A 24,122-nucleotide genomic window follows, 5' to 3' on the forward strand; every position below is an offset into this window, starting at 1 on the left:
CACTAAATTGTTCTTTGCTTACATTACTTGATATTTTAAGACTTTGTTAGATAATCAATAAGTGATAGATATGTAGCATTGTTACTGTTGCTATTGTTACCGTCAGTGTTCTCTTCCCTTCTCTAGGTTAGGGTTGGCAGGTACAGCTATGAACCTGGGTTACACATCTAACCCCATATTTGCTCATCTTTTTGTAGCACTGGAAAGTCTGAGGGGCCTGACTAGACTCTGGCTGCTCAGTAGTTAACTTACGCTCATCTCATCTAAAAAAAACTTGTCAGTGAAGTTTTAGTCACCAGCCTTTTAGGAGATAGAAAAACAGTTTGCATGGAAAGCTCTCATTTTTAAATAAAAACTGATTATATCAAGCTAAGTGAGACTCTCTAATTGATGACATAATACCGTCTACATTATAATTGCACTTACCACTAGCGAGGCAGCAAGTATAATTGAAAGGGAAGAGTATGCGGCTACCTGGAGACTTGATTCAGGTGTTGTCAGTTTTGTCTTAAGATCATTTTCCTTATCTGTAGGGGACATTTTCTCCCATCTTAAAGACATATGCAAAAAAGTCAAATGATATATATGGAGTATTATTTAGAGTTCCATGGAATAAGGCTAGTTTATAAATATCATATATTACAATAGAAGTACTAGTGCAAATGTAAATCACTTTGAGGTCTCAAGAGTAAGGTCCTTTATCTGAGCTCTGAGTGGTTGGAAATTTGTTTTTGAGTCATCATCTAGGGAGGTCTTCTGTTGTTACTAAGTACTGATCATACATTGGAAACAATGAAGAATGAATTGCTAGTGATATATTACTTCTTTTAAACTGTTGCTTTGAAAGCATTTGTTACTATAAATTCTCTGAGAAGGTTCTCTCAAATTAAAAAAAGCAACTTACTGTTATGTCTCTCCTATTATAGTCAGTGACTTTCTAGAGGGCAAAAAACCAGGAGTACCTCACTAATTTTCTTTCTCAGTTACCAAAGCTGGTACCAGATAGGTCTTCAGCGTTTTTTGAGCATCCTGTACTTTCGGTAAAATTTGTATTAAAAAAAAAAAAAAGTATACTGATTTCATGAATTTGACTACATGCATATCATATGATATGGACAGATGATACATCCATGTTATTGAAGATAATGCAACCATTAGGACAAGAATGAATTATATCTATAGCTATTAACCTGGAAGAATAACGATAATTTTCATGGTAATGAGTATTTATGAATAAATATATTGTTTATGTTTATATGAACATGAAGAAAGCTATAGAAAATAATTCATACAATATTCTTCACATTGGTTATTTCACAGAGTTGGGAACAAAAAAATGAATCAGGAAAGATTATTAATTTTTTCTTTAAACAGTTTTTGTTGTTTCACTAGTTACAATAAACATCTATTATTAAAGAAAAGTTTGCCAATTAATAAATAAAATTATTATTTTATTAATTCTTTAATTCTCAGATAAGCAGACTGAGAAAATCAATCAGCACACAGAAGTTTTATTTTCATTTGTATTGCCTCAACTTCTGTAGCACAAAAGAAAATGCATACTCTAAGTAGACTGATTCATTTAATCAACAAATATTTCCTGAGCTCTAGTTGGTACTAGTTCTTGTTAATGAAAATGTCTGTGTGTGTGTGTGTGTATTCACCATGCTTTTGTATATAAGATAAATGGTTACTTAGGTGATAAATTACATCATGTTTCACTTATAAACCTCAGGACAAGTGTTTAAATTGAACAAAAAATATACACAATCAAGAGACTTGATGACATTTCCAGAACTCTATAATCTGCTTAAATATTTCCCTGTTTATCTTATTCTCACCTCATGACTTCTGCAGACCATTTTCATGACTTTTGTTCTAGTATAAGTGTTATAATAGCAGATCCTTATAATCCAGATATTAATTATCCTTGTAACTGATCCCTCTTCTACTCCTAACTCTAAAAGGATACTTAATCTTTTCTAGCTTGAGTGGATCTTTTGCTATTTATAATTCTAAATTTCTCTTCCCTTCCTCTCAGTATGCTCCAGGCCCTAACCGACTTTTAAAATTACCTTCACTTATTTACTCTTAGCTCCCCCAACTCAGGATCATTTTATCTCAGAACTTCCTAATTCTAGCTGCATGTTAAAACTTATAAAGTTTTTTTAAAATGTTAATGCATTGTACCCACCGAGATGTTCTGTTTTGGTTGGTAAAAGATGGAATCTAGTTGCACACTAACCCCTTATGGGAACCCATCTCCTATTTCATCTTAAAATTTTCAATTCAGTGAAGTCAAATTAACTGCTTCACACTGGAAAACCATTTTTCTGGATAATGACTGCTTCTCTAACCAGACAATAGTAAAGCTTTAACATTATGCATAATACAGCTCTATGTATCATCACACAGACATGCATGTGACATGCATACAAACACATATGTTAAGCTAATGACCAAATTTAAACACATAAGTTGATAAATATACAATTGCTCTTTAGATCCTATGCATGAAAATAATTAATTAGACCTTGTGACCAAACTTAAAAATTCCTCTGATATGGTTTGGCTCTGTCCCTACCCAAATCTCATCTTGAAGTGTGGCTCCCATAATCTTCATGTGTTGTGTGAAGCACCCAAGGGGAGGTACTTGAATCATGGGGGCGGTTTTTCCTGTGCTGTTCTCATGATAATGAATAAGTCTCATGAGATCTGATGATTTTATAAAGGGGTAGTTCCCCTACACACACTATCTTGCCTGCCTCCATATAAGACCTGCCTTTGCTCCTTCTTCACCTTCTGCCATGGTTGTGAGGCCTCACCAGCCATGTGGAATTGTGAGTCCATTAAGCCTGTTTTTAAAATAATTACCCAGTCTTGGGTACATCTTTATTAGTAGTGTGAGAGCAAACTAATACATCCTGTTTAAACCTAACTATTGTAAATGAAATGTCCTTTATTCCTAAAGAGTGTCAGAATATGACTTGAGTCTGACTAGTGAGGAAAAAACTGGTGGCTGACAATAATGTCGAAAGGAATGCACAGTTGATAGCCGAAAGGTGAAAACAATCCAAATGTCCATCAGTGGACAAGTGGATTAACAAAATGTGGTCCATACATAGAATGGAATATTATTCATCCTTCAAAAGAAATCAAATTCTGACATATGCTATAGCATGGATAAAACTTTAATACATTATGTTAAGTAAGTACCTAGAATAGTCAAATTCCTAGAGACAGAAAGTAGAATAGAGGTTACCAGGGGCTAGGAGGAAGGGGAAATAGGATTATTATTTAATGGTTACAGAGTTTGGATATGGAAAAGTTAAAATATTCTAGAGATGGAGATGGTTGTGATAGTTCCATAACAGTGTGAGTATACATAATGCCACTGAACTGTACACTTAAAAATGGTTAAAATGGTAAATTTTTAATATATATTTTGCCACAATAAAAAATGTACCGTTGAAAACTTGTTAAAAATATCAGTGAAAATACATTGCAGTTACAGGGTTTAGAAGAAAAATTGAACTACATAGTCTGTTCACAGAATCATTAGAGTTTTATGAAATATAGTAATTTATTGGCTTAAGTAACAGTCTTTACCTTGCTGTCATACTTATAAAATTCACATACTGGTATTCTCCTTGATTCACAGGCAGTAATGACTGTAATGAACTGTTAGAGACTATATTTTAAACAAGCAGAGAATTATTTAAATTTGTAGCTATGTTAGACATTCTCATTTTGGTCAACTAATGGCAGAGAGGTAGAACTGCAGGTTTCTTTTTCATCAACAATGTTATATCTTACCAAATTATCTTCTTGGTAGGAGAAACCATGGCTTTACTTGAGCCTGTTTTTTCCAATGATTCAATATGTAATCAGTTGCTCCCTTTTTTCCTCTGAAAATGTTGAATAGTTTTACTGACATTAATAAATTTCTTGGTATACAGTTCTGTTAATTTTAATGTATATATAGATTTATGTAACAAGCACCACCACTATCAGAATATGAAAGAGTTCCATCACACTGAAGAACTTCTTTTATCCACCCTCGCACCACTAACTCAGGGAAACCACAGATTTCCTCTTTATCATTATAGTTTTGTCTTTCCAAGAGTTGTCATATAAATGGAGAAATATATATATATATAGCCTTTTAAGTCTGACTTATTTCACTCAGCTTGATGCATTAAGACTCATTCATGGCCGGGTATGGTTAGCTCATGCCTGCAGTTCCAGCACTTTGGGAGGCCAAGGGAGGAGGAATGCTTGAGCCCAGGAATTTGAAACCAGCCTGGGCAACACAGAGAGACCCTATCTCTAAAAAAAAAAAAATTTTTTTTTAATTGATTAGGCATGGGGATGTGCACCTGGGGTTCTAGCTACTTGGGAGGCTGAGGCAGGAGGATCACTTCAGCCTGGGAGGTTGAGCCTGCAGTGAAGCATGATCATGCTACTGCACTATAGTATGGGCAATAGAGTGAGACCCTGTCTTTAAAAAAAATAAAATAAAATACTCTTTTATGTCATTGCATGTTTCATGATTTGTTTCTTTTTTATTGCTAAGTAGTGTTCCTTTGTATGGATATACAGAAGATCATTTACCATTAATTCGCTGAAAGACATTTCGGTAATTTCCAGTTTTGCATTCCCACTAGCAATGGATAAGAGTTTCAGTAGTTCCATATCCTTGTCAGTATCCTTGTCAATACTTGATATTGTTAGTATTTCTTTATTCTTGTCATTATAAAAGGTATGCAATGGAAGTACATTTTTTCTTTTAGCCACATTTTCTTTTCTTCAAACTGTAGAAGATAATGTGATTCTGGAGCCATAATCTTTTCTGATTCTCCTTTTTAGTACATTCTATTTCCATGTACTATTTTCCACAGGAAAAAGCTCTATTATTATTATATTTCTGATACTATTATTTTCCCCCACTCATCTTGGAAATTCTGTTTCTTCCTATGACGGTATATTAATTCAATTTTTTAGTTTTTCTAAAATTCCTTTCTTGTGTGATTTCACTTTTATGTGGAATCTTTTTAAAAAGAAGCTGAAAACCATCATTCTCAGCAAACTAACACAAGAATGGAAAACCAAACACCGCATGTTCTCACTTATAAGTAGGAGTTTAACAATGAGAACACGTGGACACAGGGAGGGGAACATCACACACTGGGGCCTGTCAGGGAGTGGGGGGCTAGGGAAGGGATAGCATTAGGAGAAATACCTAATGTAAATGATGGGTTGATGGATGCAGCAAGCCACCATGGCACGTGTATACCTATGTAACAAACTTTCAAGGTCTGTGTGTGTATCCCAGAACTTAAAGTATAATAATAATTTTAAAAGAAAAAAAAAATAGAAATGCTGTTTCTCACTACTATGGCTTGTGATGTATTGAAAACATGGCTATTCGCTACCATGGCACACATTTACCTATTAACAAACCTGCATGTCCTGTACATGTATCCCGGAACTTTAAACTAAATTAAGAAAAAAAAAGTGGATTTCAAAAATGTAGGGAATAAAATGGTGATTGCCAGGAGCTGGGGACAGGGATATCAGGAGAAGTTCGTCAAAGGGTACACACGTTCAGTTATAAGATGAATAACTTATGGTGGTCAAATATACAGCATAGTGACTATAGTTAAGAATATTGAATAGCATCCATTAAATTTGCTCAGAGGGTAAGATCTTAGGTGTTCTCAACACACACACACACACACACACACACACACACAGACACAGGTAACTATATGAAGTGATGGATATGTTAATACTCCTGACTGTGGTAATATGTATTTGATAATCATCACATTGTACATATTAAATATGTAAAATTTTTTTCAGTTTTACCTCAATAAAACCAGGAGAAAATACTGAAAACTACCCCAAAACACAAAGTAAAATATAATAATAATAAATCACAATCAGTTCCACCACTTAGAAAATTAATTGTAACTAGAAGTGAAAAAACTTCCGTCTGTCCCTAAAATCTTCTTCTGTCACCCCCTAAGATAACCACTGATAACACTCAACACCTGATGTGCTAATCTCAAATAATTTTATTTCAGCTACCACGTTCTTAATATAATTTGTCTCCACATTAGAAGTACAAAGAGAACTATAATTTAATAGTTTGAAGATTATCCTTTCCTGTTGTATTATGTATTTTTCATCTAACTGGCTGAGATACAGCAAGTTTTCTCTCCAATTATATCATTACCTAAACAGCATGACATCTCTGATTTTGCCTCTTGACCCACAAAGCCTAAAATATTTAAGATTTTTGCCCTTTATGGAAAAGGTTTGTCAATTCCTATTTCAGCTGAAGGATCTAAAGCCCAGAAAAGTTAGATGATGTTCCCAAGGTATTGGTTAGATCCGTTTTGTTGTTGTTGTTGTTGTTGTTGTTTTGTCTTTTCAGGTCAGACTATTCTAATATTGTATGGATTCTGGAGTATGTCTGGTTTGAATCCTACATCCACCTGTTACTACGCCATTCATCTAGAGTAAATGAATTCCCTTTGCCTCAGTTTCCTTATTTATAATATAGTATTGTTTTGAGCATTAAATGAGATAATATATGTGAAATAATTACAAAGTGCTTTGCACATGGTTAGTACTCAAGTAACTGTTAACTATTGTAATAATTAGCGTCAATGTGTTGAATTCATAGACTATCCTAAAGAGAAGGGATGAATGTTCACATCTGATCCAGTCTCATTTTCTTAAAATAGGAGCGATGTTATCTCATCTGTAATCTGAGGAAAAACTGGCATTTATTCACATTCTCATTTTTGTAGTATGGTTTTTTCATCCTTCTTTACAAAAGCTTTACAAGTTAATAGAAATTATGAACTTCTAAAATATATGCATAATTTATAATATTGATTAAGTTAAACACAGCACACTCAAATGATAGCCACATAGCACACCTTCCCTGAGTCCAGCAGATGAGAGTGAAAACTCTTTATTCTCTCAAGCTGTGTGTCTTGAGGACATTTTCACTATATTTAAGACTACTTGAACTGATTACACTTGTTTTATGATTGGGCAGTGGATCAGTGACTGGGTTTTTAAAAATCATATTTAATTGTATTTTGTGCAATGGTGAAGTGTTATATTTCTGTTCACTCTTCTGTTATTCACACAAAACATTACTTGCCCAATTTATTGTTTCTGTTCATCTACTGCTTAGACTACAAAGCCATGATGTTGAGCTAGATGAAATCCAGTTAGATAAATGCAGTATATATTGGATCATTTAGTATTTTACTCTATTAGTCTTCTTACCTATGGCAACTCTAGTTAACTACATTTTTTATGGAAAGAAAAGAAAAAGTTCCTTTCCTCCAAAAGAATTAAAATGAAGGAGAACAGCACATTTTTTGCTTTAAAAATTCTAGAATTTTGGTTTCTAAAGAAAATTCACTGTGTGGTTGATAATTTCTAAAGAAAAAATTTGTCATGGGTTATAGGTTATACCTTGAATTTAAGAACCACAACGAAAAGACCAACTTTAACTTTGCCTCATTAAAATGATAAGAATTGGTATAGACTATAATTGCTTCCACTGTGACTCCTATGTGGTTTTTGTTCAATATACTAGTCCAAACAAGATTTTACTCTTCTCAGCCCTGTAGATCTAATCTCACAAAAGGAAGCATAGTTTTTTTCTGTTTCATGCATCATCACCATCATCTTCCTGAGGTTGCTGTCATTTATAATAAAAGATATATCTTAACAGAAAAGAAACACTGGAGTAGGAAAAATGCTGCCATCTTTAGTCTCAAGGAATTTAAGAAAATAAATTGATTTGTGCTTTATGAATCCATAATTAAATAGGTAGTTCAAGAGGCAAGATTTTGAATAGCAAACAGTATAAGTAAGACCCAGATGTGGCAATCTACTCTGTAGGTAAAAAGGACAAAATCAGAAGGAATTCAAGGTCAATAAAAACTAACAGCACTTTATATTTATCCAGATATAGTTCTGCCATATTTCTGTAATGAGTTTAAGTATAAACTGCTTATAATTACATATTTCCATAACATTTAGTACTTTACCTAACATAATATGTATCACATTATAATTATTAATTTAATTGTCTGAACCTACTTCTTGTGCAGAGACTTTATTCTGTCTTGACCACCATGGTTTCCAATGTACTCAGCACACAGTTTGGAATTTGATGTTCAGTAGATTATCACATTAGGTTGAAAGAGTGAATGGATGAATGAATATTCATGAATAAATGAATTTTTTAAAGGACATTATTATTATTTTATTTACTGGGTTGATTGCCATACAGGGATATATGCATCAAATAATAGCCAGTTTTTCAAGTATATTGGGAATTATGAATACCTTTGATGTTTATGTCACCCATTCACAGAACTTTGCACTTATTTCTGCTTATCAGCCAATTTCTACATTAAGGATATAAGCTCTATTTTCACAGATTTAGATTTAGTATTTGCATCAAGATCCTGCAAATATATCACCTTCTCTACTAAAATTACCTTAATTCCACCATGTATAATTAATTGCTTATTCTGCCCTCTCCCACAACACATTATCTAGGACTCTTTTTATTGAATTTATTTTCAGGCTTTTCCCATGGTTTATTAGGCAGATTATATTTGCACCCAACATTGCACTTAGTTACTCAAATATTCATGCATTTTTTAAAAAGAAAATTATGGTTAAGGGGAAAAAAAACTTACACATGTATAAACTTCAAAAATATTTCATGCTCACTTAGAGCATTTATCCCCAGCACAGAGATCAGAGACCCATTGTCAGTACCATGATAGCTAGTTACTTCTACCTCAACACGCCCCTCCATGGGATAGAACCTGTGAGTCTTAGCTCTCGCTTTTTAATCAATAGCCTCCCCCATTGTAGTAGCTGTTATTAATTAACTAAGTCATTCAATCCATAAATATGCCACTGAGCAACTACTGAGCAAAAGTGAATGGGACAGTTTTTGTCTTCAAGTAGAAGACCATATAATAACAAAAAAAATGTACATATAAACAAATCAATTACAAGCAGCGAGTTAAAGGCTTCGAGACATGTATAAGATACTGTGGGAGCACATAGGTGGAATATTTGCTTGCTGAAGAGTCAGCACCTCCACTTTCCTCTGTGAGTGCTTTCATGTTCTCCACATCAGGGGATGTATGCATCCTGCTAAGCCTCTTCTACTCGCCCATTTTCTCCTTTACCTTGTGTATTAGTCTGTTCTCACAATAAAGACATATGCAAGACTCGGTAATTTATAAAGAAAAAAAGGTTTAATGGAGTCACAGTTTCACGTGGCTGGGGAGACCTCACAATCATGGCAGAAGGTGAAAGGCACATCTTACATGGCAGCAGGGAAGAGGGAATGAAAGAGCCAAGCAAAAGGGGAAACCCCTTATAAAATCACCAGATCTCATGAGACTTATTCACTACCACGAGAACGGTATGGGGAAAACTGCCCCCGTGATTCAGTTATCTCCCACTGGGTTCCTTCCACAACACGTGGGAATTATAGAAGCTACAATTCAAGATGAGATCTGGGTGGGGATACAGCTAAACCTTATCATCTTGTGAGAGTCACTTCTCAGTTACTTTAAGCCAGGAATGGGTGTAACGTTTTAGGTTACTCCCCTTAAAAGGATGAGAATCCCTGTCTCAAACACGTCTAAACAAACCAAACTAAGGCTTTTCCTCATACTATTTTATTAATCCTACTGAAACAAAATATCAATATGAATTAAGTTAGGCAGACATTTGAAAGACAAAATGCCTTAACAAGTCCCGTTAATGAGAGACACCTTATCTCCCCCCTGCAAAATGTTTAACAGACTTGTACATATTAGAAGTAACAGCTAACATTTATTAATTACTATGTGCCTGTCCCTGTTCTAAAAGATTTATATGTAAATTTATGGCATTCCATCCTCACAACAACTCTTGTAAATAGTCACTATTGTTATCCTAATTTTACTGGTGAGGAAACTGAGGCACAGAGAGGAAAAGTTTGCCCAAGGTCAAGGATGGGGCAAAAATCAAGACTGAGTCCCAGGGAGTCTGATTCCACAGTCTGCATTTAAAAAATTAGTTTTTAACTTTTGTGAATATATATTAGGTATATATATTTATTCCTTAGTATCAAATCTTCAAATTAAAATTTGTCTTTATATGGCTCTTAAAAATATTCATGTTTTTTCTGTATTTATAGAATAATATTTATTTTAAAATAGAGTTTAACAATGGTTGTTATGTTTCCTTCAACTTACATATGCTGGGGAAGTGACAGGCAATATACAGTGTAAATGAATGAACAGTTAGCATGTTGTTAATACAGAATATGTTTGTTTGTTTATGGTAAGTCATGTGATTCCCTAGAGGAAAACCTGTGTAAATTGTTTATATGTTTATAATCTAAGTGATTCTTTTAAAAATGGATGCTACAGGCCAGGCGTGGTGGCTCACGCCTGTAATCCCAGCATTTTGGGAGGCCAAGGTGGGCTGATCATGAGATCAGGAGATCGGGACCAGCCTGGCCAACATGGTGAAACCCCGTCTCTACTAAAAATACAAAAATTAGCTTGGTGTGGTGGCGCGTGCCTGTAGTCCCAGCTACTCAGGAGATTGAGGCAGGAGAGAATCGCCTGAACCCGGGAGGTGGAGGTTGCAGTGAGCCGAGATTGCGCCACTGTACTGTGGCCTGCGGCCTGGCAACAGAGCAAGACTCTGTCTCAAAAACAAACAAACAAAAAAAGGACGCTACCAACTTCGTACTGTATTTAAGCTAGTTTCCAGCAATGACATGGATATATATTAGAGAATGCATCTCTGCTTAGTGCTCTGCACCAATGAAAAAGCCTTTCTGTTTTTCCTCCCTCTTCACTTCCAACTTTCTACTGTTAATTCTTTTTCTCCTTTTTTCTTCGTACAACAACCGTTTTTGTCTCAATGCAAAACTTACAGTAGACTTTATTAAAACACTCACATATTGTTTCTTCATCTGTAAAATGAAGGATTGGATTACATGATCTTAAAAGTCCCTGTGGGAAGACTCCATGATCTACGTGTTTGATGGAGATACCATTTTATTAAGAAAAAACATTATGCAATAATCTATTACCAAGACACATATCATGACAATCATTGATATAGAACATTTTTATTGAGGATTTAAAGTCTGGTTTTATTCATTACAGATTTTTAAAAATTCACTAAACTACTTCAAAGAAAAAAAAATAACTTCATAATTTTTGTGTATGTAATTTGCCTGTGTAGAGGGGACTGTATAAATCTACCCACTTTGAAGACCTACGTGTATAATCAAGATGTGTTTATTGGAAAATTTATATTAAGTAACTGATAACCTGGGATTTTGATTAATTTGTGTCTTAGAAACATTATGACTAAGAAACTAGAGACAAGTCCTTGTTCAATTGTAAGATTCCTAAGTACATCTTATATCTTTCCAAATGTCCTTGACTCTTGATTTTAAAGTCTCATTTATCTCAACGATTTCTTCATCACAGCAAACTTTATCATACTAAATTCATCCTCCTATATTTGTTATAGCACAGTACAGATTATTAGCTTTCAGAATCATAATCTATGCTAAAAGGGTTAAGGTAGTTTTGTATTAGGATTTTAAAAAATCATTTTATATTTTATCTCTATAGCACTCAATAGTTTATCACAAAGGTTACAAACCCAAATGAACAAATCTGCACTGATGCTGGCCACCCATTCTTCTGTGCCATGAGTTCTATGTCAACTAGTTACTACTTAACTTCTTACCAGGTGTGGTAGAATTAAGAGAAGATAGTAACAGGAAAAGAATGTTTTCAACCCTCTAGGAACTCTGAAATAGGTGAGATAGTGATAAATGGGAATGCTAACAATTGCCTCTTGAAGGGTTCATAAACAAGTAAAGAGTACCTGTAATTATATGGCACTAGGAAAATCTGCATAGTTTTTTTTTTTATAGAAAGGATATGCATCCTGTCCTTCTACAGATAAGTTAGGTGTACATAGTGTTAAAGCAAATAGAATAAGGAGACAAGGAGAGTATGAAGTTGGAATTCATATCGACTGCTCAGCGCCTCAGATAGTGGAACTCAGTGGCCTCTGAAGTCCTGAGATTTGAACTGCCTTGGGTCCCCCTGGTATTATTAGGAAATTGAAAAGATAACACATTGATATTCTCATTTTTCCTGTTTATTGACATGAAGATAGATGGGGATAACTATTAGAATATCTTTAGCCTGCTGGTACTATGATATCTTTCTTTTGGTACAGTAGTTATGTTAATCATCAGTTAATTTTTTAAATTTTATTTTAAAATAGACAAATTTTTAAATTTTTATTTAAAAATAGACTATTCTTCCTGTTTTTAAACCTACTGCCAAATGAATACTCTGTGTTAATATGAAAGGAGCAAAAAATAAATGACTCTGTTCATCTTTTACATGTTCTGTCATTGGACTATTTTCTCCAAAAGAAGGATTCTATCTCTAATAGTTTTTCAAAGGTACTAGAGAATGCAGCCAGCGTTTCTACTTCATTTTCTCAGTTCTTCTCATTTGCTGATTGATCTAGAATCTCTTTAAGCTTTCCATAAATTTATTTCTTCATCTTTATCTGTGGTCTACATCTATTAGCTTCATGGTAATTATGAAGATTAATGGTTTGGTTGTTGAAAAGTAAAATAGCTAAGAAGAATCATGGAGTTCAGGTGTATTTTCAGTTCTTTATTAATAATGCCGCTGCCAAATGTTTTTAATGATGAACTAGAGAAAGGGATAAACTGGGTGGTTTGGTCACAATAATTTTGCTATTGGACTTTTCCAGATTTAAGTTATTGGATTTTGGGGAGGTTTTTTGTTATTGTTGTTGTTGTTGTTTTGTTCTGAGACGGAGTTTCGCTCTTGTTGTCCAGGCTGGAGTGCAATGGTGTGATATTGGCTCACCACAACCTCTGCCTCCCGGGTTCAAGAGATTCTCCTGCCTCAGCCTCCTGAGTAGCTGGGATTACAGGTATGCACCACCATGTCCGGCTAATTCTGTGTTTTTAGTAGAGACAGTATTTCTCCATGTTGGTCAGGCTGGTCTCGAAGTCCTGGCCTCCCTCAGCCTCCCAAAGTGCTGGGATTACAGGCATGAGCCACCACGCCCAGCCAAGTTATTGTTTTAATATATCTATTTAAGAATTATTGGGTTTAGGTACCCTATTATCTTTGGGTTAAACCTTAAAAATAGATTTTTCTTTGAATAGCTAAAGGAAAGTTACCTCAAGTGCAGATAGATGATCTTTATTTTTATAATACAGTATATATATGCTAAATATAGTTTATATTTGCCAAATAAAATGTCACTAAAGTTAATGATACTGATAATTGATTTAGGGGAAAAATGGCTGGTAATACATTATATGTAAACATTAACGTAAATGGAAAATATGATAGATTTGTCCTACTTCATAAAAAATGCAAACCAGCATTAGAAAATTAGAACGTTTACATTCATAATCTGTATAACCTTCTGTTGAATGCCCTTGTGCACTCTCTTTGCCCTGTTTTAGTTCCCTACTTGCTGTAGATTATAAGTGCCCTTAATATCTCCAGTATCTCCACAGAGAATTTTGTCTTCAAGCCTTGGCATACTGTTTTACACTGTGCCTTCAACCTGAGACTTCAGTGATTCCACAAATGCTGTGAACAATGGAGTTTTGAAATAGTTAACATCTGTATTAGTTTCCTGTGGCTGCTATAACAAACTACCACAAGCCCGGTTACTTAAAACATCAGGAAACTATTCTCTCACAGTTCTGGAAGCCAAAAGTCCAAAATCGGTATCACTGGGCCAAAAGCAAGATGTCAGCAGGGCTGCATTCCTTCTGGATGCTCTAGGGGAGAATCTTTTTCTTTGCCTTTTCCAGCTTCTGCTGACCACCACTGTTTTTTGGCTTGTGGCCACATCACTGCAATCTCAGCTTCTGTGGTCACATTAACTTGGCCTCTTCTGTCTATGTGGAATCTTCCTGTTACAAGGATACACAGAATTGTAGTTAGGACCCATCTAGATAATCCAGGATAAGCTCTATGTGTCAAAATCCTTAATTTAATTATATCTGCACAGTCTTTTTTTTCATTTAGATTAATATTCAGACTCCAAGAGTTAGAACATGGACATATTTTGAGATGTCATTATTCAGCCCATCACACCATCTTTACCTTTGTACCTGCTCTGCATTCCTCCCTTGTTCTCCCTTCTCCTTTCCACTAGCACTGTCAGCCAAGCCAAGAAAAAACAAGAGATGTCCAATGGCTTCACTTTCCTGTCTGCACTTTGTACTTAGGTAAAAAAAAAAAAAAAAATTGGAGGAGTAACATGGCAGATCCAGGCATCAAGGCTTTACAGGGTTGGAGAAAACTAGGTCCATGATCAATGGTCTGTAGATTTGTAGATTTTACATAATTTCTTTGGCCTGGTTCATATAATTTGCATCCTAATCCTAAAGACACTGTACCTGAACAGACCCAGTTCTGCTTTCCTCAGTTTTAATCTTCCTCCATCATTGTGCCTAAGGCAAGAAGAACCCAACAGCTCAATCAAATGTCAACTCCCTGTCACACTACATTCAGGAAAACTGTATACCATAGCAGTGGGTCTTGAGTATTTATTCTTATGCTACATAATGAAGAGGGACATTGCAGAAAGGTGGCTGTGGGGAAAACATCTGGAAGAAATAAATTTTCTAGGATCAAAGGGCTCCCTATGCAGCCCAGAGGGTCCTCAGGGTGCTCCTCAGAGCAAACAAACAGTTCTCTTGATGAGTCACTGCAATTTTTTTCTGCCAGAACCCACATATATTGCACGATCTCAAGGAAAAGAGGTGGAGTAAGGAGAAAGAACAAAAATTAAAGAAGGCAACAGAAGTGATTTTTAAGAATTTTAACCACACAAATAAAAGAAATCTCAACATGATTACAAACTCTTAATATATCCACTATCCTCAACATTCTGTCACGTATATTGCCCCAAAGTAAAGTTAAGTATAAGATAAAATATGTTTAAAAACACAAAAACAAGTGGGACAAAGGAAGGATCTTGGGGAAGAGTACACACTGTGATACAACATATTTTTTTTTTTTCTAACATATGAAAATTGGCAAAGGATAGTGAAGCCCAGGACTGTGTCCCGAACCCTAGCCAGTGGCATTTTACTGAGGAAAAAAAAAAAGTTACTTATGAATCAGTACAGCCATGCTTTGTTCTGCATGAGTGTTTTAATAGAGCGAGTGTAATATGAGGATCAGGTGGGCTCGTGGGAATGGAACAAAAGGTTTTGTAAAATTAAAGCAAAATAATTATAGCTCTAGGTGCAAAGCAAGCATACTCCAGCAGTTGATAGCAAGGACCTGCTCAGAATAGAGAAGGAAGGGAGCATGCTGGAAGTTTTTTCTTTTCTTTTCTTTTTTTTTTTTTTTATTCAATAACAAAGGCTTTTAATAGGTAACAGTTGTAAAGCATCTTTGAGAGTAATTAATGCACCCACACAAAAAATTATTAAAATGAAAATTTAGGGAATTGTCTAAAATGAATTAATTAACAAAAAAAGAACATCATGCCTTTCTTATTTTTTTAAAGAAGGAGAGAAGGTTAAGCAAAGCAGATTTTTGTGAGATTGTATTTTTAAATGTTCCTGGTTTATTTAGTATCTGAATAGCCCTTAAAAAGAGAGTTGGCGGGGTTTATTATCCACCCCCTTTAGAAATACCAAATGGGGACAGACGTAAAATGGGGATTAATTTGCTATAAATGAGCCTCAAAGCCCCTGGAAATTATGGTATCTCCTTACAAAATGACTGAAGTTTTTAATAAGTTTACAGGGACCTCTAGGAAGCAGAATGTGATATTCAAAAGAAAGGAACATGTGTACATTATCTCGCATTGCCATTTCTATCCTGCAGTGCTCTTACCCAGGTCATTGGAGCTATCCTTCCATGTGTGGCCTCCATGGAAGACAAAAGGGAAGATTCAAAGTGTGGTATTAGTAATTTTTAGCTCAGTATATTTTCTATCTCAACAGAAATATAAAATTAACTTCATTTATCCTGTTTCTATAAGAATTTTAAATAGCTATATTGTTTTTTCCCTTATTTTCTTTCATATTGTTTCATACTGTGATATAATTATAAAGTAGAATATGTGCAACCTGCTGAGAATTTACCTTTTACTGTGAAAATTATTTCTAGTTGATTGCAAAAGTATTTGTTTTCAGCATGTTGTTGGTAGTTCTATACCTCCAAAAGTTTTAGGTTCTGAAGTTGAGTAAATTTTCAAAGGTTAAGTTTTCTAAACCTTCCATGCCAAAAATCATTGGAAATAACTGCCTTTCTCCCAATATTCCTTTGTTCAGTGAAGACCAGAAGCTAGCTGTGTAAAAAATATGAATAAGAAATAAAATTCATTTTGGAAAATACATTTTAAAAACTAGCTTTGGTGATGACATATAAAAATAAATAATTATAATTTTTGAAGATAAATTCCTTTAAATGTATGATTATTAGAAAACTTGTATAGTAGGAAAAACATACCCCAGTAGGCATATGATGTGTGAATTTTGGGTACATTTGCCTGGCCTTGTTTTCTCTTCTTTTCATTGTTTCTTAAATGTTCATTATTTTCATGCCTTTATAATCTTTTAAGCTCTTTTCAGATTTTTCCTATTGAAGAGAGTAGATTTAGTTGGTTTGAGTAATGTTGCACTGTTAGTATAGTATTCTTACCTGTGAGGAAGAGCACGTTTGTGAAGTTCCTTGGTGAGGACAATTTGCACTTAAGTAAATATATACTCCCCGTGTTCTTTTTCCTGTAGTCCCGTGGTATTTCACTTTCTCTGAGGATATGACTAAAAGAAGGAATATCAGGGAAAATATGTTTATAGAACTTTCTGTTTTCATAATAGTGGTTCCTGCCCTAATTCTTTACTCTATGATTTTAAACTATGTGTCTATTGGCCTTTAGACTGGGATAGTATGTTGGATAATATATTTGTGTTCTATTGCTGTTGTACCAACCACAAACTTAGCAGCTTATGACAATACAAATTTATTATTTCACAGTTCTGCAGATCAGAAGTTTAGATTGGCTCCACCAGTTTCTCTGCTATAGGCTTTACAAGGCCAAAATCAAGGTGTCAGATGGATTCCTAACTGGAGGAGACTGAAAAAAATCCACTTTCATGCTCATTCATTTCCTCATGGTTGTGGGACTAAGATCTCCATTTCCTTGCTATCAGCTGGGAGCCATCTTTAGCTCCTTGCATATGTGCTGTCCCTATATCAGAGCCAGCAACAGCACCTGGAATCATCACACTTGACATCTTTCAAATTTCCCATACTACCACACCTCTTTTCCAAATTCCAGCCAAAAAAAGTTCTCTGCTTTTAAGGTGATTAGACTGGGCCAGCTTGGATAATCTAGGATACTCGCCCTGTTTTAGTGTTAGCAACCTTCATTACATTCACAGAGTCCCTTTTCCATGTAACATAACATTTTGCCATGTACCACAGGTTCTGGGCTTTAGGCAGTGGGCATTTTGGGGTGCAATTATTTTGCCTCCCACAGATGAATTCTAAAAGAAGAGTCACCTACCTCCATTATAAATTTCTAGAGTACTCTGAGTATTCTAGTGCTTTTGGTCTAGAAGTAGAAAATTCAGTATGAATACTCACCTTCTAAATGCTATTAGCAGATTTTAAAAATATGTATCTTATGGAACTTGGTAAAGAATATTTATTTTCTGTTTGATAAACAGAATAACTAGGGGTCAGGGAAAACCAAGTTGACCATTAGGGCCTGAGGTAGACTGGAAATTTTTTGGTTTATGGCAGTGGTTTTATTTATCCTAACCCTTTTAATCACTACAAAGCATACTAGAACCATAGAGGGAACCCAACTGGGAAAAGGAAGAAAGCCCAGATCAAGTGAATCAGAAATGAGATTATTAATTTTTTTTAATTTTTTATTTTGTTTTATTTTTTTGAGATGGAGTCTCACTCTGTCGTCCAAGCTGGGATGCAGTGACCTGATCTCCGCCTCCCAGGTTCAAGGGATTCTCCTGCCTCAGCCTCCCAGGTAGCTGACACTGCAGGTGTATGCCACCATACCCAGTTAATTTTTTGTATTTTTAGTAGAGACGGGGTTTCACCATGTTGGCCAGGCTGGTCACGAGCTCCTGACCTCAGGCGATCTGCCTACCTCAGCCCCCGAAAGTGGGGATTGCTACAATTTTAACACAGGTGACTCACATGGAAGGCTGAGATAAATGCAGGAAACAGAAAAATATTTCACTGGTATCTAAGAGACTGTGACCTGTTACATGAGAGCAGGATGCAAGACATTAAGTTGGTCAGATAGATGGCAACATTTCAATTCATGGGTTGGCAATATGGGCTAAGGATGCTATAGTTAGGAATCCAAGTTAAATAAAGACTTCAGTTTAAGCTGAAATTGAGGAGGAAAGTTCTAACACTTTCTAACACCGGAAATAACATCTTTAGACAAGGTCAAAGGAAGGGCCAAGAAGGGCAAAAGGAAACATGGACAAAGAGGGGATAAGGAAGAGGAACTGGAGGTAAATTTCATCTACACTTTGGAATTCTGTTCAAGGTTGGTTCTGGTATTTGGGATGGAAGGGTTGCTTTGGATTTTAAGAGAGAAATATGGTACAGGTAAATCCATTAGATTATAATTTCTATTATATCATTTCCTTAAGGAAGAAATGAGCTCACCCCTACAATCTGCCATCTTGTATATTTTCATATTAGACTATATATTTCAGAGATAAAAACAGGAAGTAAAATTTTTGAGTAAAAAGATAATTTCTCAAGTAAAAATAGGAAAGATCAGGGCAATAAGATTGTAACTCTTTAACTACTTTTTTACTCTAATTACAACAGAAACCTGAATATATGCTTATAAATTTGTAAGTCAGTTTTTAGTTATTTCATAAATTTAATTACGTTAATTACAAATCAACTAACAAAGAAGATAGTTGAAGTCAGATGTATGTGTGTTTATATTTTTTTCTCGAAGTATGTTCTACTATGCTATTCATGAAGCATTTTGGGTTTTTTTGAGTATTTAAATCAACTAATTTTTATTTAAGTTTGTTTTGTCATTTATTTGCACTTTAACAAAAAATGAATCTTCTATTTCTCAGTTAAGTAAACATTTAAATAATATAAATGAAAAAATAGAGGAGTTCTGAGAAATATGTAATTGCATAACAGAAGTCATATGTGGGCTGACTCATAATTGCAAAATAAAATCTCTGCAAAAATCCTTAACAAGTGCATGTCTTTCATATTTAAAGTACAGGCTGAGCATCCCTAATCTGAAAATCCGGAATCTGAAATGCTCCAAAATCCGAAATGTTTTGAACACTGACATGATGCCCAAAGGAAATGCTCATTGGAGTATTTCAGATTTCAGACTCTCAGACTGGGGGCACTCCACTGGTAAGTATATAATGAAAATATTCCAAAATCTGAAAAATGTCTAAACTCCTAAATACGTCTGCTCCCAAATATTTCAAATAAAGGATATTCAAGCTATAATTAAAATGTTATGCATAATTTCCAAAATTCATCACTGTATGATACAACACACTTTCCTGCTTGCCTTTTATGAAAATGAAGGTAACATACAGATAAGAAGGAATTACAAGTTTCTAAAAGATGGTGCTTTTTTCTACTCAGTTGACAACCAAAAGTTGCCAGGCAAGAACATAACAATTGGCATTTACTAAGTGCTTATCGTATATTACTACGTGAAGTGGATTTTTTTTTCCGTAAGTTATTGGGGTGCAGGTGGTATTTGGGCACATGAGTAAGTTCCTTTTTTTTTTTTTTTGAGATGGAGTTTTGCTCTTGTTGCCCAGGCTGGAGTGCAATGGCACAATCTCAGCTCACTGCAACCACCACCTCCTGGGTTCAGGCGATTCTCCTGTCTCAGCCTCCTGAGTAGGTGAGATTACAGGTGCCCACCACCATATCCAGCTAATTTTTTGTATTTTTAGTAGAGACAGGGTTTCACCATGTTGGCCAGGCTGGTCTTGAGCTCCTGACCTCAGGTGATCTACACAAGTAAGTTCTTTACTGGTGATTTGTGAGATTTTGGTGTACCCATCACCCGAGCAGTATACACTGCACCATATTTGTAGTCTCCTATCTTTTGCCCACTTCCCGCTCTTTCCTCCAAGACCCCAAAGTCCATTGCATCATTCTTGTTTTTTTGAGATGGAGTCTTGCTCTATTGCCTAGGCTGGAGTGCAGTGTCATGATCTCAGCTCACTGCAGCCTCCATCTTCCAGGTTAAAGTGATTCTCCTACCTCAGCCTCTGGAGCAGCTAGGATTATAGGTGCAGACCACCACGCCCAGCTTATTTTTGTATTTTTATTAGAGACAGGGTTTCACTATGCTGGCCAGGCTGGCCTCAAACTCCTGATCTCAAGTGATCCACCTGCCTCATCCTCCCAAAGTGCTGGGATTACAGGTCTGAGCCACCGCACCTGGCCCATTGAATCATTCCTATGCCTTTGCACCCTCATAGCTTAGCTCCCACGTATCAGTGAGAATATACAATGTTTGGTTTTCTGTTCTGGAGTTACTTCACTTAGAATAATAGTCTCCAATCTCATCCAGGTCACTGCAAATGCTGTTAATTCATTCCTTTTTATGGCTGCATAGTATTCTAACATATATATATGTGTGTGTGTGTGTATTTGCATATATATGTATATATATGCATATATATGCTGCAATAGTATACATATAGTATATATGATAGTGTGTATATAACATATATGTGTGTATTATATGTATATTATACACACACACACACACCAGTTTCTTTATCCACTCATTGATTGATGAACATTTGGGTTGGTGCCATGATTTTGCAGTTGTGAATTGTGCTGCTATAATATGTAGCAATTATAAGTGATTTGTCAACTTGTGCTGTTACTAAATGCATGATTAACAATAAAACACAGGCTTAACTCAACAGTATTGTTTTTCTAACAAAATTCTAACAAAATGAGTAAACATACACTATTCCCCACACATGGACACATACTACATGCAAACATCATCCATAACACATGCAGTACACGTTCAAATATATCTATTTGCACCTCTTAAATAGCTAGTATACTTGCTGTTTTACTGTGTGCCAAAATAAAATTTTATTGTGAATGAATAAATGCTATGGGCATAAACTCATTTGAGGATATATGCTATTGTCCTAATTTCCAAAGTAAGACAACACAGGTGCCTCAACAAGCTATGTATAACGAATATTTTTTGAGTACTGTGTAGCATAGTAGCAAAATTACTGGGTATCAGAACCTGTGAGTTCTAGCCTTTGCTCTGCCACATGTTAGATTTGTGATATTAAGAATGTCATTTAATAGCTTGTAGCCTCTGTTCCTTCACTTATGAAAAAAGGATAATGATATGTCTCCTATTTACTTTCCAGAGTTGATATTCACATCAGATGAGCTAAATATACTTTAAGGCATTCGAAGATTATGAATTACTATTCAAAACTATATTATGTTTTAAATAAATATAGACAATTCCCATTAGTACAGTTAAGGCAAGGTCTGTGTCCTCTTATATATAATCGTTAAAACTTTGAAATTAGTTTATTATTGTTTATTTGCTTTGTTGTATCTGTTGCAGAGTCTCCTTGTAATTTTCTATATGTCTGATGAGTTGCTAATCACAATATTAAGTGGTGTTGGATTTCAATGTTATTGTATGTATGAGAGCTGATGTTCAAAATCAGGGCAGTATTAGATATTAGTGCACTATCAAAGACAGTTAACAGGAAGGAATGTAGAATTAATGATTAAAAACATGAAGAATTGCTATAATATTATATATCTTGCTGTATAATTTTATCTATTTTTATTAATTAAATAATTATTGGTTAAATCATACTTTTTCTTGATCTAAATTCCAGAAGCAATGAAGAGCCAGAAGCTTAAGGGTTGACTTGGAGAGAAGGAATACCTTTTTATTTTTAATGTGTGTGTGTTTCTGGTTGGTTTGTTTTGTATCTCATTTCCGTTTCTCCAAATCCCTATCCCTACCCATTTATTATAGCTTGGTCCAGATTCTAGAGCCAATGGTTTTTCATATTAAGCTAATGGATAATTAGATGGTGCAGGGATGAATCTCAAAGTTTATATAAGCCCTTTAAAAATGTATGCAAATATATTTTGTATTTTATCTAAATGTATACTTTATTTGTATTTGTAAATATGCCTTTTCTTTCTCCCCACCCCTTCCTTGGAGAGAAGGTTGATAAGTTTAATTTATTCTCAAAGGACCACATGAGATTAAAAACCCTTGGAACTGTTGAGTTAGAGCTATTGGTACCAAAGTGAGCATCAGCTGGAGAAAGAAATTTTCCTTTTTTCCCCTTTTTCCCAACTATCCCACTTGTGTCCCCGACATTTGGGTTGGGGTGGGAAGCAGAGAAGGAAGATTAGAGGGCCAGCCAGTGGGTCTCTAATGGCTTTACCTTTTTTTTTCCTTTCTTTCTTTCTTGCTTTTTTACTCACTGTTTTTCTCCTTTCTCCCTCCCTTCTCCCATTTGTTTCCTTCCTCCCTTCCTTCCTTTCTCCCTCACTTCCTTTCTTCTGTCCTTCCAACTTTTCTCCCTTCATCTCTCCTTCTTCCTTTTTCTTTTCAATATTTCTCTTCATAAGATAAAATTTAAGCAAGCATTCTTTAAATTAAGGACCCATTTTATTTTAGTGCTGTGGCATATTCCTTTACTCATCTGCTTCTCATCACTTGATGCTGATTGTATTCATTTTATCACCATCCTGGTTTTGAGAATATCCTACTGTGTTCTGTGAAGTACTAGTGCTCTGCAGAAGTTATTTCTGTAATAGAAAATCCATAGAAATCAGTGGGAAAAAATGTAGTATCTATTCCTTATCTTCATTTTTAACATTTTGGGTCCCTACTTGGATATCATCACCTAAGACACAATTTTTCCAATGAATAAAATAAAATGACTAATTAATTTATGAATTATTTAAGACAGAAAATGGGTGAAATTAAGCTGTAATTCTTATATTTACTGATATAATTCACTTACTGTAGATATGTGGACAAGGCCATCTCCAACTTCTATAGAAAATCGAAAAAGAAAATGATCTTGTTTACTAATTGCTCAAGATTTTACTCACTGATACAGGAAAATCAGAGTTCCCTTTTGGGTACTATAAGATGTGAAATTGAAGTAGACAGTACTTATGTTTTTGTGTGATTTTTACAGTGTCTATTAGACTTACATCATTCAATAAACATAATACTAGAACAGAATTTAGTTGAAATCAAATGTTGTGAGTGGGTAAGGTAATGTGCACATCCAGTTCTTATCAGGTGGTTCTAAGCAGGATGTGGGGCCTGCACCCCCAGTTGCTAACCTATCAAGGGTAGCCCACGTGGTTCTCAGGGCACCATGCTGATGAGCACCCACTGTGGTTCTGATTTTGGCAGCCATGGCTGAATCGGGTCTTTGATCTTTGGAGTGGCTTCTGCCACAGTGAGCATATCTGTTTGTTTTGCTCCTCCCTTTGGTCATTATTCCAATCTGGCAGTATAAGGCAAAAAAAAAAAAAAAAAGAGAGAGAGAGAGAGAGAGACGTGGGAGGGAGTTGTTAGAGGATACTTCAGGAACACGACTGTACCAAGTATGAAAAAGCTGCTTAAAAATTCTGGCTCTAAAAGCTCATGCATAACATTTTTTGCTGACTCATTAATGAATACATTTTATTTTATGTGTCATTCAACAGCCTGCTAAAAATCACTCTTTCTGATTCTGTTTTCTCATTACTGGGGTTTTGAATCCATCATAAAATGCAGCCAGCCACACAAAGGAAAGGCAGTCCTGCTCCCTGTCTTTTAATAGTCTTCCTTCATAAGTATCTAAATATGCTTGAAAACATTTACTTCTTACGCTTTGATATTTTAAAATCAGTTCCTCTAATATATTTGAA

The 24,122-nt window shown here is 35.1% G+C and overlaps 1 protein-coding gene across 41 annotated transcripts in view; it reads left to right on the forward strand.

Annotated features, from left to right (window-relative positions):
• ZBTB20 (zinc finger and BTB domain containing 20) overlaps positions 1-24,122 on the forward strand; it is an 813,376-nt gene that overhangs the window by 357,625 nt on the left and 431,629 nt on the right. For 27 of the 41 annotated variants that reach the window (XM_074033403.1, XM_074033406.1, XM_074033411.1 and 24 more), the window contains one exon: positions 12,971-13,068. The exons of the other annotated variants lie outside the window; for them this stretch is intronic. The gene's annotated coding sequence lies outside the window, so the exon portion shown is untranslated. The remainder of the gene's footprint in view (positions 1-12,970; positions 13,069-24,122) is intronic. 41 annotated transcript variants of the gene reach the window in all.

Source organism: Macaca fascicularis, chromosome 2, assembly GCF_037993035.2.
Source record: "Macaca fascicularis isolate 582-1 chromosome 2, T2T-MFA8v1.1".
Lineage (NCBI taxonomy): Eukaryota > Metazoa > Chordata > Mammalia > Primates > Cercopithecidae > Macaca > Macaca fascicularis.